Below are 16,816 nucleotides of genomic sequence, written 5' to 3' on the forward strand. Positions count from 1 at the left end.
GTCTTTCATCCATTTTGAGTCTATTTTTGTGTATGGTGTGAGGAAATGGTACAGTTTCATTCTTCTGCAGGTGCCTGTCCAATTTTCCCAACCACCATTTGTTGAAGAGACTGTCTTCCATTGGATATTCTTTCCTGCTTTGTCGGAGTTGACCATAGAGTTGAGAATCCATTTCTGGGTTCTCTAATCTGTTCCATTGATTTATATGTCTGTTTTTGTACCAGTTCCATGCTGTCTTGATGATTACAGCTTTGTTTGCTGTTATTGTTGTTTTAAAAAGATATTTATTTATTCATTAGAGGCACACAGAGAGAGAGAGAGAGAGTCAGAGACATAGGCAGAGGGGGAAGCAGGCTACATGCAGGGAGCCCGATGTGGGACTCAATCCCCAGACCCAACATCACGCCCTTAGCTGAAGGCAGCCGCTCAACCACTGAGCCACCCAGGTATCCCTACAGCTTTGTAATACAGCTTAAAGTCCCGAATTGTGATGTCTCCAGCTTTGGTTTTCTTTTTTCAACATTCCTTTGGCTATTTGGGGTCCTTTCTGGTTCCATACAAATTTTAGGATTATTTGTTTCAGCTCTGTGAAAAATGTTGATGGCATTTTGATAGAGATTGCATTCAATGTGTAGACTGCTTTGGGTAGCATAGACATTTTAATATTTGTTTTTCCAATCCATGCACATGGAATGATTTTCCATTTCTTTGTGTTTTCCTCAATTTCTTTCATAAGTGTTCTTAGTTCTGTAGTTTTCAGAGTATAGATATTTTACCTCTATGGTTAGGTTTATTCCTAGGTATCTTATGGGTTTGGGTGCAATTGTAAATGGAATTGATTCCTTGATTTCTCTTTCTTCTGCCTCATTGTTATTGTATAGAAAGGGCGGGGGGTGGGAGTGAATGGGTGACGGGCACTGGGTGTTATTCTGTATGTTAGTACATTGAACACCAATTAAAAAAAAAAAGACTTTTTCTTTGAAAAAAAAAAAAAAGAAATGCAACTGACTTCTATGCATTGATTTTAAATCCCACAATTTTTTTAAAAGATTTTATTTATTTTTGAGAGAGAGAGAGAGAGGCAGAGACACAGGCAGAGGGAGAAGCAGGCTCCATGCAAGGAGCGCGACGTGGGACTTGATCCCAGGTCTCCAGGATCATACCCTGGGCTGAAGGTGGTGCCAAACGGCTGAGCCGCTCGGGCTGCCCTAAATCCCACAATTTTGCTGAATTCCTGTATCAGTTCTAGCAATTTTTGGGTGGCGTCTTTTGGATTTTCTACATGAGTGTCATCTGTGAAGAGTGAGAGTTTCGCTACTTCTTTGCTGATTCAGATGCCTTTTACTTCTTTTTGTTGTTTGACTGCTGAGGCTAGGGCTTCCAGTACTATGTTGAACAACAGTGATGAGAGTGGACCTCCTGTCATGTTCTTGACGTTAGAGGAAAAGCTCCAGTTTCTCCCCATTGAGAATGATGCTCACTGTGGCTTTTTCATATATGGGTTTTATGATATTGAGGTATGCTCCCTCTATCCCTACACTGCAGAGAGTTTTAATCAAGAAAGGATGCTGTACTTTGTAAAATGCTTTTTCCACATCTATTGAGAGGATCATATGGTTCTTGTCCTTTCTCTTATTAATGTAGTGTATCACATTGATTGATTTGTGGCTGTTGAACCACCTTTGCAGCCCAGGAATAAATCCCACTTGGTCGCAGTGAATAATCCTTTTAATGTGCTGTTGGATCCTATTAGCTAGAATCTTGGTGAGAATTTTTACATCCATGTTCTTCAGGGATATTGGTCTGTAATTCTCCTTCCTGGTGGGGTCTTTGTCTGGTTTTGGGATCAAGGTAATGCTGGCCTCATAGAATGAGTTTGGAAGTTTTCCTCCCATTTCTATTTTTTGAAACAGCTTCAGAAGAATATGTATTAATTCTTCTTTAAATGTTTAGTAGATTTCTCATACCAAAACACTTATTTAACATTTATATATACCAAATAGATGCTAGGCTCTGACATAATCTCTGAATGGTGTGAAAGATGTATGGAGTAAAAACACCTGAATACATAGATTTAAACTACTGAGAATAATATTCATGGAAACGCTATGCTTAGGAGAGAGCCACTTTGAATCAAGGCAGCTAACACAATTGACCCAGGAACTAAGGACCTGGCCTCTTGAGTTCCCCAGACATCACAATCTGGAGGATACTTTTTCTTCCAGCTACAGTCAGGAGGCAGTGACGTGACTGAGGGGTGACCTTTGGCATCTGAAGAAGAAAACAGGAGGGCAAGAGACACTTAGACAGGTGTCACTTTCACATGGAGGTTCAGCACTGGAGGAGTTCATGCCAGAACACACCAGAAGCTGTTATTGGGATATAGAAATAGATAACAAAAATAGCAGAAAAAAAAAAAAAAAAAGCTCATCCCTAACACCTGCGAAGCTTGAAGAGGGCCACTCAGATAAGCCAGAAACCTCAGGTCACTGTATCCTGGGGGGAAAGGGGTGTGGACAGGGTGTTCTCAGCCCTTCATCCTTACCTAATCTTTGCCAATGATGTGTTGCAATTACTATCTACGTGTTCCCAAAAATTTATTGAGAGAAGTGGAGTAGGAGAAGGACAGAGAAAGGATGAGAGAAAAAGAAAGATTGCTTTCCCTGAGGTTAAAATAAAAAGGCAGTGAAATAAAGATTTTAGAAATACAACGTGGGACAAAGAAGGCACGAGAAAGTATGAGGGCAGTTGTAAGAAACGGGTCCTGAGGTAAGAAATGAGATATTCACCTTAAGTGGACACACACACCAATGCGTCCCTTAACCACAACACTCTCTATCCATCTCGCAGAAGGCTCTCGAGCCCTTTCAGGAATGCTTGGGTCACGGATGGTGCCACAGGGTGGGTGATCACAAAGTGGCTTGTTCCCAAGCCCCGGATGCTGCCCTGAAGCAAGCAGATGAGGCCGCAGCAGCCTCCCTGGGCCGCCATGTGGTGGGCCGGCCCCAATGAAGAAGGCTTTGTTCTTTCTTTTCGTAGCCACTACAGTTGCTCTGTGTTTTATTTTCAATTAAATTTCCACTAATCCTAAACTACAGAAAAACAGAGCTGCTGGAGCTCCCCTTTCCCTTCCAAAAGCAATACAGTGTGCAGAGAAACCTTTTATGGTACAAGCCCTGCCTTGTACATGCTATAAAAGACGCATATGCCACCCGTTTGCCCACAAGTGCTTTCAGAAAGGTGCTTCATGGGCCCAGGACCCGGGGCTTCCGAGGCAGCCTGTGAATAGTGCCTCTTGTTAGGACGGTTGCTATAGCAAGCCCTTGTTTTTAAGTCAATGGTGCAGTAAATAATACTTTATACACGGCGGCTGGGGGGGGATGGTCACTTTAAATGGCCTACTCTTCATTGGTTGGAAAGGAGCATTTTTAGGCTTTGAGTAGCCGAGCAGAGCACCTGCTTCATCAGCTTGTTTGCATTTTGACTCTCTCCCTCCTTGCAGGGTATTGAGGCTTAACGTGTTCTAAATACTCGGGTCCGTTCGGACACCAGATTTTATTGACATTTAACAAAGATAACATTTGCAACCAACACTTCCCCCACTTGTCCGGGAAAGAGATCTAAGTGGGAAGTCGCGTTTCTTGCCACCAACCGTCTAGGCCCTGCATTCCACGACATTAGAAAGATGTTTGGTCGCATTGAAGTGACTGCGAGGAGAAAACTGTAGCACCAAGAAACAGAAAATGTGGTCTAGGTAAGCATTTACATCACATGATAAATAGTTGACAGCTCTGGGAATATCTGATTGCTCTGGAAACACAGAAAAATGGGAATGGACCGGAGGAAGTCAAAGAGGGGCCAGAGAAGGGGCACCCCTCCTGGTCATGCACGGCTGGGGGTCAGGAATGACACACTTCTGGGGCATAAAAATAAAAGGAGCATTGAGGTTAATAAAATGGGGACATATTCCTCTCTCCAGACACAGGGAGGTGAAAATTACTTATCACCTGCTGGAGTGGATGTGAGAACGGGCCAGTGACCAAGTGTGTGGCAGGGAATATTTTGTGACGAATAAGCAATCCGCAAGGAGCCTGCAACAGGCTTCCTCCGGCTTCCGCGCCCGAGCAGTGTCTTGTGGCTCTGTCTCCTCATTAGAGGACAACAGCTGTTTCTGCCTATAATTAGCTCACAGTTCAATAGTCAGCTCCAGCCCCTTAACACCTGTACCACACACAACATGGAAATTACAGAAGCACATGTTGTTTTTTCTTAAATCACCTCCACTTACACACGTTGTTAAGCATCTAATAGAAAACAACCATAACTTGCCTAGATCCCTTCCTCCTTGGAGCGCTTTTTAAAAGCAAGTTGGGAAAGTCCTTGTTTTTATGGGCCCCTGTTCCCATTTCCAATCTCACCTCCATGCTCCACAGCCCCCCTGAATTAAAGGAGGTCTCCAGCGCTGTCAACCAACCCACCATGCATCAGGCCATAAAATCTTATTTTCAGCCACCTGCAGGATGATGGAGGGAAGAGGGAACTGCAGTGAGAAAGGGGGGGTCGGTGGGCTCCAGCTGGCTGCTGAAGATGGTTTCAACAGAATCGGCGGGGGCGGGGTGGGGGGGGTGGAGTGGAAGGGTGCAGAGTCTGGGGTCATTTCCTGCCAGGTCTGAGCTGCATGGGGGGAGGACCCATAATCACACTGTCTCACAGCTCCATTAGTGTCAAACCTCATTAGGAGCCCAATGCACTTGGCAGCAGTGGGCACACAAAAGAAAGACCCAGCCAAAGTCTGCAGAGTGCAGAGTCGACCATCACAACTTGGGGGCGGGTGGGAGGGAGGGATTGTAAAACTCCCGACTGGGTAATTAGAGTCAGCAGGGAAGCAGATAGGCCCGAGCAGGCCTCTCATTTCTCTTCTGGCTGTTCTGGAGGATTGGCAGGGGCCGCTGTCTTCCAGGGGTGAGGCGATGTGCCTGTGTCATAATTCACAAAGAAAAATGATCATCAATTTGTGCCCTGGTCCTGAGCGAAGCCGAGGATGCGGACTGTGGTTACAAGCGCTAGGAGCGTCCAGGCAGGGCAAGGGGAGGAGGATGGCATGGCATGAGGTGGTTACCCTGGGGGCGGTTAACCGAAGAAAACAGGTACTTGATTAGCCAACTTGCTAATCAACAAGCTAATGTGGACAAGTTCACAGCATTTACACATTGGGTAAAGAAACTAGGGAAAGGGATCCCTGGGTGGAGCAGCGGTTTGGCGCCTGCCTTTGGCCCAGGGCGCGATCCTGGAGACCCGGGATCGAATCCCACGTCGGGCTCCCGGTGCATGGAGCCTGCTTCTCCCTCTGCCTGTGTCTCTGCCTCTCTCTCTCTCTCTCTCTCTGTGTGTGTGACTATCATAAATAAATAAAAATTTATTAAAAAAAAGAAACTAGGGAAGGCTGTGGGTGCTCGAGAAAATACGGCGGTATTATGGCCAATACCAACTTGCTTTGTCATTACAGGACATCATTCTGATCCTCGAATTCAACTACAGCCAAAAAGCTGGTGTGATAAATGTGAAACATGCGAAATGGCTCATTCTAGCTGTTGTGTTTGTTTTATGGCAGTTTTATAAAACACGAAAACTTATCCATCCAAAAAGGACTTCATGACTTTGTTTGAAGTGTAATCTATGTGCAATAAGGTACATCTATTCTAAGTGTGCGATCTGATGAGTTTTGACAGTGTTGTGTCATTGTCACTATGATAATGTTCAGAACGTTGCCACCTCCACAAAAAAGATCCCCTTTGCCACTTTGCAGTCCATCCCCTTGTCCACCCCGCCTCCCCGCAGCCCCGGACTGCCGCTGATCTGATTTCAGTCCTGATGATTTTTGCCTCCTTGAGAATTTTACATGCATGGAATCATACAGGATGTAGACTTTGGAGTCCAGCCTCTTTCAGGTTGTTCTGTGTGGTTGCGTTTCTCAGGAGCCTGCTCCTTTTGGTTGCTGGGTAGTGCTCCATGGCGTGAATATGCCACAGCCTGACTACCCACTCACCATGTGGATGGACATCTGGGCCACTTCCAGCTTGGGGTTCTTATAAATAAAACTGCTATGAAAATTCAGGTACCAGTCTCTGTGGAGACTTCTTTTCTTTTCTTTTCTTTTCTTCTTTCTTTTTAAGATTTTATTTATTTATTCATGAGAGACAGAGACAGAGAGAGAGACAGAGAGAGAGAGGCAGAGGGAAAAGCAGGCTCCCTGCGATGTGAGACTCGATCCTGGATCCCGGGATCACACCCTGGGCCAAAGGCAGACAGTCAACCACTGAGCCACCCAGGCGTCCCGACACGTTTTCATTTCTGTTGGTGATCCTCGCCTCTGTTACCAAATCGGGAAGCCGATCAATCGATCTCCTTGACTGACCATCCAGCAGACGAGGGAGGAAGCGGTTATCAGCCTAGCTGAGGTGCAGGAACAAGGGTAAGTCTCTATGTTCCAGGATGTGACGATGGGAAAGGAAAGAGCAAGGAAGGAAGGAGAGCAACAGGTGCCATCTCTCCTGTAGGCATTGGGCGAGGACCCCGAGTTCCAGGCAGCCTCTCAGTGTCTGTGACTGTGCCATGTGGTTAACTTTGAAATCGGTGGAAGAAAGCTCAGGTTAGTTGCAGGTCAATAAAAATCCATTGAGCATAAAACTCGAACACAAAACTTTCCTTTGTGAGCTCCTAACCTAAGGAGGCTCGCAACGATAAACCAGAGCAGCATATCAAATGGACACGCTACAAATGAGGAGAAACGAATCCGGAAAGTACTTCACGGGCGCGTCATTTGAAAACACTTCTGAAGACGCTGGGGAACAGCCTCCTGTGTGCCCAACAAGTCCAAGGACAGAGTGGTCCACCTGTGCATTCTGAGGCTACTGGTCCCAGGTCAAGCTGGCCGAGTGTGTGTGCGTCAGAACACGAAGGCCAACTACCCTGCTTTGCAGAACTTGACTCTTAAAAACTCAAGTGATGGCCCTTCACCTTCCAGATCGCTGCCCCAAGGTGGAGGTACAGTGTCCCTGTGATGGCATGACAGTCGCTGGGCGGTGGAGGAGGATGGAAGGTCCTTACCCTCCTAGCGCTCGGCACTGGCCCACTCGGTAGCCACAATGAAAACTGTCTTTTTGCCAACAGAAGTAATTTCTTTCATTCTCCAGAAGTCTACAAAAGTACAGAAATTAAAAAAAAAAATTAAGCCTCAATTTTTAAGCCAGGGCTTCATTTTCAAGAACACCTGAAACCACAATGATTCTGATTGCATTCTGTTTTCCCAGTTCCTTTGTTAAGGGCCTGACCTTAACTTTGCTATTACACATTTTGGGATTTCTGGAGCCCAGCTTTGCCCTGAGGGAAAAGGAGGAAACAAATACGCTTAAAAAAAATTTTTTTGACCTAACCCTACATCCTAAAGTCACCGTTGAAATACATCAGATTCAAAGTCTGCAAGGTCTTAAGGCCAAGCTCACAGGAAAGTCAGGCAAAGTAGAAGCTGTGAAGGACATGGATCTGCTGAATATATTAAGCTCGCATATGTGTGTTTGTGTGTTTTCTAACCCTCTAAGGTAAATTTATACCAATCCATACAGATGTACTCTTTTCTGTTTATTATTCCCAGTTGGGTGATGGACGTTAATGTTGTACAAAGGAAAAACTCTGGAGCTTGACAGCGCTCCACCTATTTTATTTTAAGGCAAAACAAAGAAAACGAAAGCTTGTTCTTTCAGTCAGCATTTTTTGCTCTCCCTAATTCTACCCAGACTGGATCGTCTTAAATCTGATTTGGGATTTGAGCATTATTTGGATTAGCTCATTAGTGGGGCACCATTCTGACAAGCCACTAATCTGGGGCACTGGTGCACGGCACCATGACAGTATTATGCTGAAAATGAGAAATCTAATGAGATTAGACGGATCCTCATGCACATGGTCTAAAGGTACTTTGTACGAAGATCCAGGAGCTCGGGAATGCGGGAGGAGGATAGGTTGGGGCGTCAGTCTCAGGTGAGCTAGAGCACAGCTGCTCCAATGCCCAGAAGTGGCTTTGTTCACCAAGGCAGCACCATGGCACCTTCTCTAAGCGGGTTCTGTGGAATGTCAAGCAGTTGCCCAGATTAAAAAGTAATAGTAATAGAGGGTCATTCCCTTGGGGGCGGGGTGTCAGTGCAGGCTGTGAGGGCAGAAGAGGTGTTGAGGTAAAACTCTGATGCAGTCAGCTTCGTGTCTCTGTTAGAAGCAGAGCCCGTGGCAGGTAAGGCCTGAGTGGCACCTGGAACCAGCAGAAGGTGTGTTCTCTAGTCGCTTGCCCCCCCCCCCCCCCCCACTGGATGTCCAAATAAACTCCACTGATGTTTTCTGCTTTGTAAAAAATGATTTCCTTTCTTCCCTTTGTTATTTTAGTTGTTTTTAAGCTAAACCGAACATGCTGGTTCTTTTTTGCTTAGAATGGGGCTGTTGCTAAGATCAGAAAATGCTGGATTCCAACAATGCAATGATTTATAATGTCCAGATGTGGTTATGGGGCAGCGCACAACACACGGTGGAAGGGGGCTTGGTGCTCCCCCCATCCCTACCCCCCTCCTTCCCTCGAAGTGGAAAACAAAAGTTTCCATGGCATTTTCCTGCTTGTAAGTGGAAAATCAAGGCATTAACAGAGACTGCGAGTTGGCCCCCTGGGACACAATTCCTTTTTTTTTTTTTTCGTGTTGTGCTAGTGTGCCACCTCGTGGTGACTTTTAGGACTCTAGGAAAGACCTACTTGTTAATACAGCTGCCCCCAATTTAGAATTATTCCTCCTTATGCCTAGAAAAAAATTCAGTGTCAATCCATTCTGTTAATCATCTTCAAAATGAGTTTGTGCAAGACAAAAGCAAATGTATTTTCAGCACATGTTAATAACATATAAAATCAAGCACGTGGCTTCTTTTGTATCCTTCCTTGCCAGACAATGAATACCATTCTGACTCAAAAGTCAAGAATTACCATTTAAATATTTAGAACTTAATACAAGACAGAACTGGTTCCACTTTCTTATTTTACCTTTTCAAAAGTAGTTAAGGATTTAGAGAACAAAGCCAGCCAGAAACTAATGGATGACACGTTTGAATGTAGTATCTCTGTTTATTTTAAATATCTTAATCAAATGTGGATGAGGACCTTAGGTATATTAGAACAAATCAGGAATTCTGGTCCTGACACAAAAGGATAAAGAGGAGACACAGACAAATTCCAGGTGTTACAGAATTGTTAAGAAGTTTCTAAGGCTGAGGAAAAGATTCCAAAGGAAAGAGAGAGAGAGAAAAAAATATATATATATACCTGAGAAATGAATGTATCTTTGAAAATACATCTTAACCTTTCCTGCCAGAAACAAAAGGCACAATCCAAAATAGTTGTCAGAATCTCAAAAAACAGCGTTGTAAGAATCACTCGGACATGACATTGGACACTGTGATAAGTGTTACTTTTGTGAGCCAAGCAGGGGTGTATTTATTTGGAAGGTTTCAAGTATTCTAAGCAGACAAAAAACGCTGAAAAAGTGGGGACACACCCCCAAAGTCTTCATGAGCTCAGAGAATGGTTCATGATTCAAAAGATCATTTTTTGAAACATAATTGTTTATAAGTGAATTCAGGCAGAGAGAGAAAGAATGGTTTATAAGCTTTTCCTTTTCAACAAAATCCATTGTAGATTTTGTTGTTTGCCTTTTCTTCCTGAGAGTCATCTGACCCCCCTGTCATTCAACTGTGGCTGAGCAGTAATCTATTATTTCACTTAAACACACATTGAAAGATGTAATGTTGATTAGTCAAAGTAGGAGAAGCAGACATGCTTTGGAAACAAAAACTCTGTTAGAGCTTCAAAAGGAACGTCCATTGGCCATTGGAACTCTGTTGCCAGGGAGATGGTTACCAGGCACAGGTGCTCCTATGGCAGCCTCTCACCCGCTCCCCGAAAGCCTGTCTCATACCCTGGACTGATGTCATGAATGAAGGGTTTCCAAATATTTAATGTTTCTTGTGTGTCTTGGAAAGAAGAGACTGTGCTAGCGTGACTGCTTTTCAAAGGCAAAATTAGGAGAGAAAGAAAGGAAGAGTGGAAGGATGGGAAAACATGACCAGGTAGCCATGCTGAAAATGGGATGTGCCAGGGAGGCGTGCATACTGATGTGAGCCCAGACACACACCCTAGCAATCCATGAACTGAGTCCTGGGCTGGTAGCAAGGCCAGCCCGTGAGGACAAAGAAGCCAACACGATGTGATTTCTGCGAACCATATTTCATTGAGAGCTGATCATGTGCCAGCCACTCTGCTCGCTCCTTACATACCCCATCCTATTAATTCCCACACTCACCCAGCGCAAGGCCTTATTATCACCATTTAACATGCAAGAACACCAAGCATCAGAATGATTGTGGAACTTGCCAAATGATAATACCTCCTTCTTTTTTTTTTTTTTTTTTTGGTTTGATTTCAAACTCTCGTCTGCCTCCAAATATCTTCCTCCTGGGGCTCTCATAGGACTTGCAATTGATAAGACTTAACAGCAAACATTTACAAAACACTGGCTCTGTGCAATGCAACATTTTTGGATGGAGTGTGTATATGTGTGTGTGTGTGTGTGTGTGTGTGTGTGTGCATGTGGTCTGTGTAATCACAGACAAGGGTCTTGCCTGTACTGGAACTCAGAGTACTGGCTGGGAAAAATGAACAGATCGAAAAAAACAAAATATTTTTTGTTTAAAAAATTGAAGATATATTGAATATTGAGATATATTGAGGGTAGGTGCTAAGGAGGCAGGGTCTGGATGGATTTCAGGTAGTAGGAGACAGGATCTGGTCTGAGGGTTGGAAAGCAGATGTAACCAAAGAGAGGACTGGGTTGACTTTTGACAGGAGGAAGGCACCTGTAAGGTCTGGCCTCTCTGCAATGTCCTAGGAGGTGACCTCAGTGAGATAATAAAGGGGACCGTTTTATGAGAGCCATAATGGGTGATTTGGACTAGGGGTGAGCCAGGTATTTGCCTCTGTGTGTGTGTGCGCCCGTGTGTGTGTGCGCGTAATGGTGAGGCTGGGCTGGGGGGGAAGGAGGTGACAGGAAGATGAGGAAGACAGGGAAAAGTTACTGATAACTTTAGTTTTCCTCCTTATTTTACCCAGAACCAGTCCAGGCTGAACTCAATACACATAATTCTGTTGTGGAAGTTTCTGTCCTTTAACTAAGAAAGGAAAATGAAAACTGTAGCATATTTGTATTTTGTTATTAATTCATGAAATAAAAGTCTCTGTAGGTATGCTGGTGTATCATAAGTGGGAAGAAATAGATATAAATGTATATATTTCTATGATCCTGGAGGAGGCCGACGCCCTTCAGAGTGGTTCCGGGCCTTCCTGCTCACCTAGAGACACAGGTGGAGCTGGAGGGCCTGACCACCCTGGGGCTGCAGCCCCCTGACTGGAGCGCACCAGGCCGCGAGGCCCCATTAGGCAAAGGGAGGCACTGAGTCATTTTTATAGCCTGGGAATGACATATCTCATTCATTCAGTGAGTTATTTACCCCCCGGATTGAGTTCACAGACCTCTGAGTCATATAAATGCATCCACTTCTTCATCTGTGGGGACAGGAGGAGGGTTGAAGGTGATGCCATGAGAAGCGAGGGAAGGGAAGGGGGAGATGGGCTGACAAACGTTTCGGGGCATCACTGAGCGGGACTGGGTGAGGCAGGCCCTATCCAGTCTTGGAGGGTTAACAGCCGGGCCTGCTTCTCCCAAAGGAAAGCTCCCAGCCAGTCCCCAAAACCCAGCCTGAGGTGCATTCCAGAGGGGAAGAGGCTTCCTCTTCTGCAATTTGACTTTTCTTCCATCTGAGGAAGGTGTGTGTGTGTGTGTGTGTGTGTGTGAGAGAGAGAGAGAGAGAGAGAGACAGAGACAGAGAAAGAGAAAAAGACTGTTGGCAATAAAATGACTTGTGCACTTTTATCCAAATCACACCAAGTGGGAGGAGTGATTCCCTGGCCACCGCGTGAGGCCGCCTCCCCGAGAACTGCCTCCTGGTCCATCCTGCTGAACGAAAGGACCATGGGGGGGGGAGGGTAGGAGTGTATATGCAAATACTTCCCTGCTCTGCTTGGGTGTCTCAGTAAAAAATCAAACCTCTCTGCCTTCAGTCCCATTTAAATGAAAACATCACTTGCCTCCAACCAGTAGAATACATTTTCGTAGCTGATTGATGCTTTTCCATTTATTTTATAATGTATTTTTTTTCTTCAGCAAGGGATTGTTCTCCAGAATGTCAAGGAGGAAATATTTCTCAACTCATGTGCTGTGATTGGCCGGCTTGGGCCTAATCAGACAGAGGTGGGGGGTGGAGAAAGCCGTGATTTGTCACACTGGTGCTCGGGTTCGGGATAAAGAGGTGCTTTGTAATGCCAGGCTGCCTAATGTCTAGGCCACAATCAAATTATCCTCCCCTTTCTCCTCCACTCTCTTTCTATCATCTCTCTCTCTCTCTCTCTCTCTCTCTCACACACACACACACACAGACACACACACACATGTGCACACACATGCACACACACACACGCACACTACCTCTTCAGATCTATCACTGACAGAACAGTTATTAAACAAAATCTCAGCCCAGGGAATTAATAATGTCAAGGATTCATTTCTTTATCAAATGTTGTGCCTGAAGGAAGAGCACTTGGCGCTTGCAGAAAGGCCGAAGTACATTAATCACCTGAGGGGAAGGGATGGGCTTGTGATTTTTAATACTTGTCAAGTGAGTAGCACAAGAGACTATGAGAGAGATCTCTGAAGTGTTGGCAAACACAAAGAGGTTATGACGTGTTTTTTTTTTTTTGAAGGATGTGTGGTCCCTTGGGGGCTACAGTGGTCTCTGGGGAGGTGGGGTGGGAGATGGGGCTGAGGGTGGTGACTGCACCCACTGGTGGTGGCCAGCCCAGCCACGGATTAGAAAGGAAGGGCCCAGAGTATCATCAGGAGGCCTTTCCATCCGACAGTGTGGTTGTTCTGCTGCCTTGGCAAGCAGGCTGCAAAGGGGCCCGTGGGGTGTGGGGAGGGCAAGGGAGACAGGGAAGGACAGAGCTGCAGGTTGGAGCCAGGGGACATTGAACCACATCACAAGGTGGTAATTCTCAAAGCCTGGTGCTGTGCTCACACTCTTCGTGGGTGGTGTCGGTCATCCACCTGCGTGCAGTCACCTACGAAGAACACAAATCATGGGCAAGAAATGGCCTCTCTTCACTGCTCTTGACCTTATTCACTGGGGTGCTTGCAAATTGTCGCTCCCCCTGATCAAGAAGGAAAAAGTAGTCAGGAGGCTCATGGGAGAACCCGAATCAGTGCATCTCAGTACGAAACTCTGGGCAGCCTGCTCTGTAGTCATCCGCGTTGCCAACTTAAATTGTCAATTTGAGCAAAGCCATGATCATCATCACAGACAAAGAGTGGCTTCATCTAGTGTCTGCATTTCCTATTCTGAAATCCTGATTATTGTATGAAATGTGCTGCCCTAGAAGTTTCCTTCCTGGTGACTGGGTACAATTACAAATCAGAGCCCCTTGTTCACTGCTCCTCTATTACTATCACGTTGAACGTCTGTGGGTGGCACTCAGGCTGATGTCGAAGTTGTGCAGCCTGCAAGTACAGGGAAGATCATGCCCAGAGGGTTAGCCCTAACCAAGGGTGAGGTGGAAACCTGCAGAGAAACGCCCTGCCTCTGTCCTTTGAGAGACATTTTGAGGAGGTGTTCTTTATACTTTCCAGAACTCCTAGCCATTTGGAATCCCCATTGCCTCCAGTGACAACCTCGAGAATGCACCTTTATATTGGCTTTTCCTTGCCTGTCTCACTCCCTCTTCTCCTTTGCTTCAACTTTTGTCATTATCTCCTAAATAAATTACCTTCATCCAAGTCCTTGTGTTGGGCACTGCTTTTAGGGGAAAGCAGGCTCAGCACCTATTGAACAAGTTGATATATTTAAAATATGCTTTATCACCAAGTTCAGTGTATTTATATATTTTGCAAGTTAATGTCTTTTTTTTTTTTTTTAAGATTCTACTTATTTACCCGAGAGAGGGAGAGAGCACAGAAGGAGAGGGAGAAGGAGACCTCGACTGAGCAGGGAGCCCAATGCAGGGCTCGATCTCAAGACCCTGGGATCATGACCTAGGCCAAAGGCAGACACTTAACCAACTGAGCCACCCAGGCACCCCAACAATACAGCAAGTAACATGCTCATACATCTCATGCATTGATAATATCCATACTTCTTTTCTGACATCTAAGACCCACGCTGTCAAAGTTGGTTATTGTCTTGCCACCTCAATCTTTGGCACAGGAGTAGAAGCAAACCAACATTGGAAGTGCACAGTGGCTAGCCAATGTCCAGGGGTGTGTAGGAGTCTGCACATGCTTCTACAAGTGTTCTGGAAGGGGAGTTAATTTAGGAATGTTTTGTTAACCTTCCCATGTCCAGGCTGGCATCACAAATAGGAATGAATTCAATGGGCCACGAATTCAATTATTTATTGAAAACCTACCAAAAGCTCAAGCATAGTGTGAGAGTCTGAAGATACAATGGTGAACAAAATAGATGGTTCTTGCCTGGGGGAACTTAGTATTTTATGGGAAAGACACATATTTACCATGTAGAGTAGAACTATCATCTGTGCTAAGTGAAGGGAACCATAATAGTGGTCTGGTCCTTACTGGTGGAAGCGATGGGGAGAAGTGATGGGTCTGAAGGATAAGGAAGAGCTGGGGGCCGTATGAGGTTGGGGGGCAGGGGTTTGGAACTTCCAGAGGGAAGACCATAGATGAAGTCCTTTAAACTGGAAGATAGTAGAAGAATAGCTTGTTGAAGGAACAGTTCACGGTCAATGAAAAGCAGAGTAGGAGAGGGTCCATTGAGACTAAAGGAGATCAGGGCCACATCATGTGAGAATGTCTGTCTCCATCTGAAGAGTAACAGGAATCAACTGAAGGTTGGGTTTAAAAAGAATTCTTTATATCAGTAATAAATGAATATTCTCTTATTTTTAAACCATGCAAATTACCTATGTAAATCAAAAGCCTGTCTTTTTCAGCTTCCCCAATGCAATTATTTTCACAGATGTTACCTGCTGTGTCAAAAGAAACTGAGCCTTGGTGATAGAGCAAACAAAGGGTCTGAGTCTAAGTATCAACACTCTACGTTTAAAAAAAATCAAGAGACATATTCTTTTACACGATTGTGCTAATTCAGAGAGAGCTGAAGGGATCTTTTTCGCCAATAGTAAGATAAAATTTATTTGAAAATATTGTTTGGTTTGTCTTTATCTTTTCCTTTAAACGTTTCTCTTGTTTGTTTTTTCATGTGTGTATATAATTTAAAAATAAAAAATATGCATATAATGCAGATGTTTGCTCAGTCTTTCTTTACTCATGGGATCCGTGAATAAAAATCTTGGAGACCAAGACGCCTGGGTGGCTCAGAGGTTGAGCATCTGCTTTTGGCTCAGGTCATGATCCCGGGGTCCTGGATTTGAGTCCCACATCAGGCTACCTATGAGGAGCCTGCTTCTCCCTCTGCCTGTGTCTCTGCCTCTCTCTCTCTCTCTCTCTCTGTCTCTCATGAATAAATAAAGTCTTTAAAAAAATCTTGGAGACCACTGTAAGAGCGGTTAAGAGCACAATTCCTGATATTGGTTTGCTTGGGTGCAAATCTCAGACTTCTCATGTATAAGCTGGTTGTTCTTAACAATTTACTCAATCTTTCTGTATCTCACGTCTTAAATAGGGAGCATAATAGTACTTACTTCAAGGGCTATTGTGAGAGTTGGATTAAATGAAACCTGCAAAGCATTTAGAAGAGTTCCCAGCACATTATAAGCACTCAATAAAGGTTAACAATTACTATTAATGTTAATATTGTGTTAAGCTTGTATCTGACCACCTCACTAAACTTTTGTTTGGGTTCTAAACAGTTCCAAGTTGAGGAGTTTGGATTTTCTTGGTCAACAATTGTTTCCTGGCAAATTATGACAATTCCAATATTTATTCCTTATTTCTTTGTCTAATTTTACTGCCCTGGCATTACCTTTCATGCTGAAATGATAGCAGTGGGGGCGGACAACCTTTTTCTGCCTTTAGTGGAGACACCAGCATCATGTCACCAGTCAGTATGATACTTACTAGAGATCTGATATAGTTCTTCTAGCAAACTAAGGAAGATTACTTCTACTCTTAGGTTGCTAAGAGGTGTTATTTTATATTGTGGAGGGAAAGTATCAGCATTCAATAACTGAAACAAAAAAACAGAATTCATTATTTAGATAAGAAAGAGTATACTGGTTAGCCATCTTCTCTCTGAGCAAAGTAGCCTGCTGAACAAAATAGGATTTGGATTCAGGGATTATTCTGAGATTATGTTGGTGACAGACATTGTACCTGGTTGACATCAAACTTAAAAGTATGTTTTGGGGAAGCAAGTCTTGTTGACTGGCTAGGTTTCAGCATTGTCACTGGAGTGACTCTACTATTAATTGGTGGACCCTCAAAAGTTATGGGACTGCCACTGACTGGTTGGTACTCAGATGTGGGTTCAATTAGATTGTGGTGTTAGTCAATGAGATTGTGGTAAATTGTCATTAATTGATCAAGGAGCATGTTGGACATAGTATCTAAAAAATATGGGGGAAAAGTTCAGTGCTTGTCCTGGCATGCAGTTGTCTTCAGAGATGCACAGATAAACATTAGGATGATGCCACATGAGAGGA

General features: G+C 44.4%; 2 long non-coding RNA genes across 2 annotated transcripts in view; one reads left to right on the forward strand and one right to left on the reverse strand.

Annotated features, from left to right (window-relative positions):
* Positions 1 to 1,348: 1,348 nt before the first annotated feature.
* Positions 1,349 to 16,816, reverse strand: part of LOC140625298 (uncharacterized) — a 124,879-nt gene continuing 109,411 nt past the window's right edge. Inside the window, exon 2 of the long non-coding RNA XR_012024654.1 lies at positions 1,349 to 7,197. This is a non-coding gene — a long non-coding RNA (uncharacterized lncRNA). The remainder of the gene's footprint in view (positions 7,198 to 16,816) is intronic.
* LOC140625311 (uncharacterized) lies at positions 9,928 to 15,361 on the forward strand. The gene is made up of 3 exons (XR_012024671.1): positions 9,928 to 10,155; positions 14,112 to 14,285; positions 15,172 to 15,361. It is a non-coding gene; the product is annotated as an uncharacterized lncRNA (long non-coding RNA).

The sequence above is a fragment of the Canis lupus genome, chromosome 36 (assembly GCF_048164855.1).
Source record: "Canis lupus baileyi chromosome 36, mCanLup2.hap1, whole genome shotgun sequence".
NCBI classification, from domain to species: domain Eukaryota; kingdom Metazoa; phylum Chordata; class Mammalia; order Carnivora; family Canidae; genus Canis; species Canis lupus.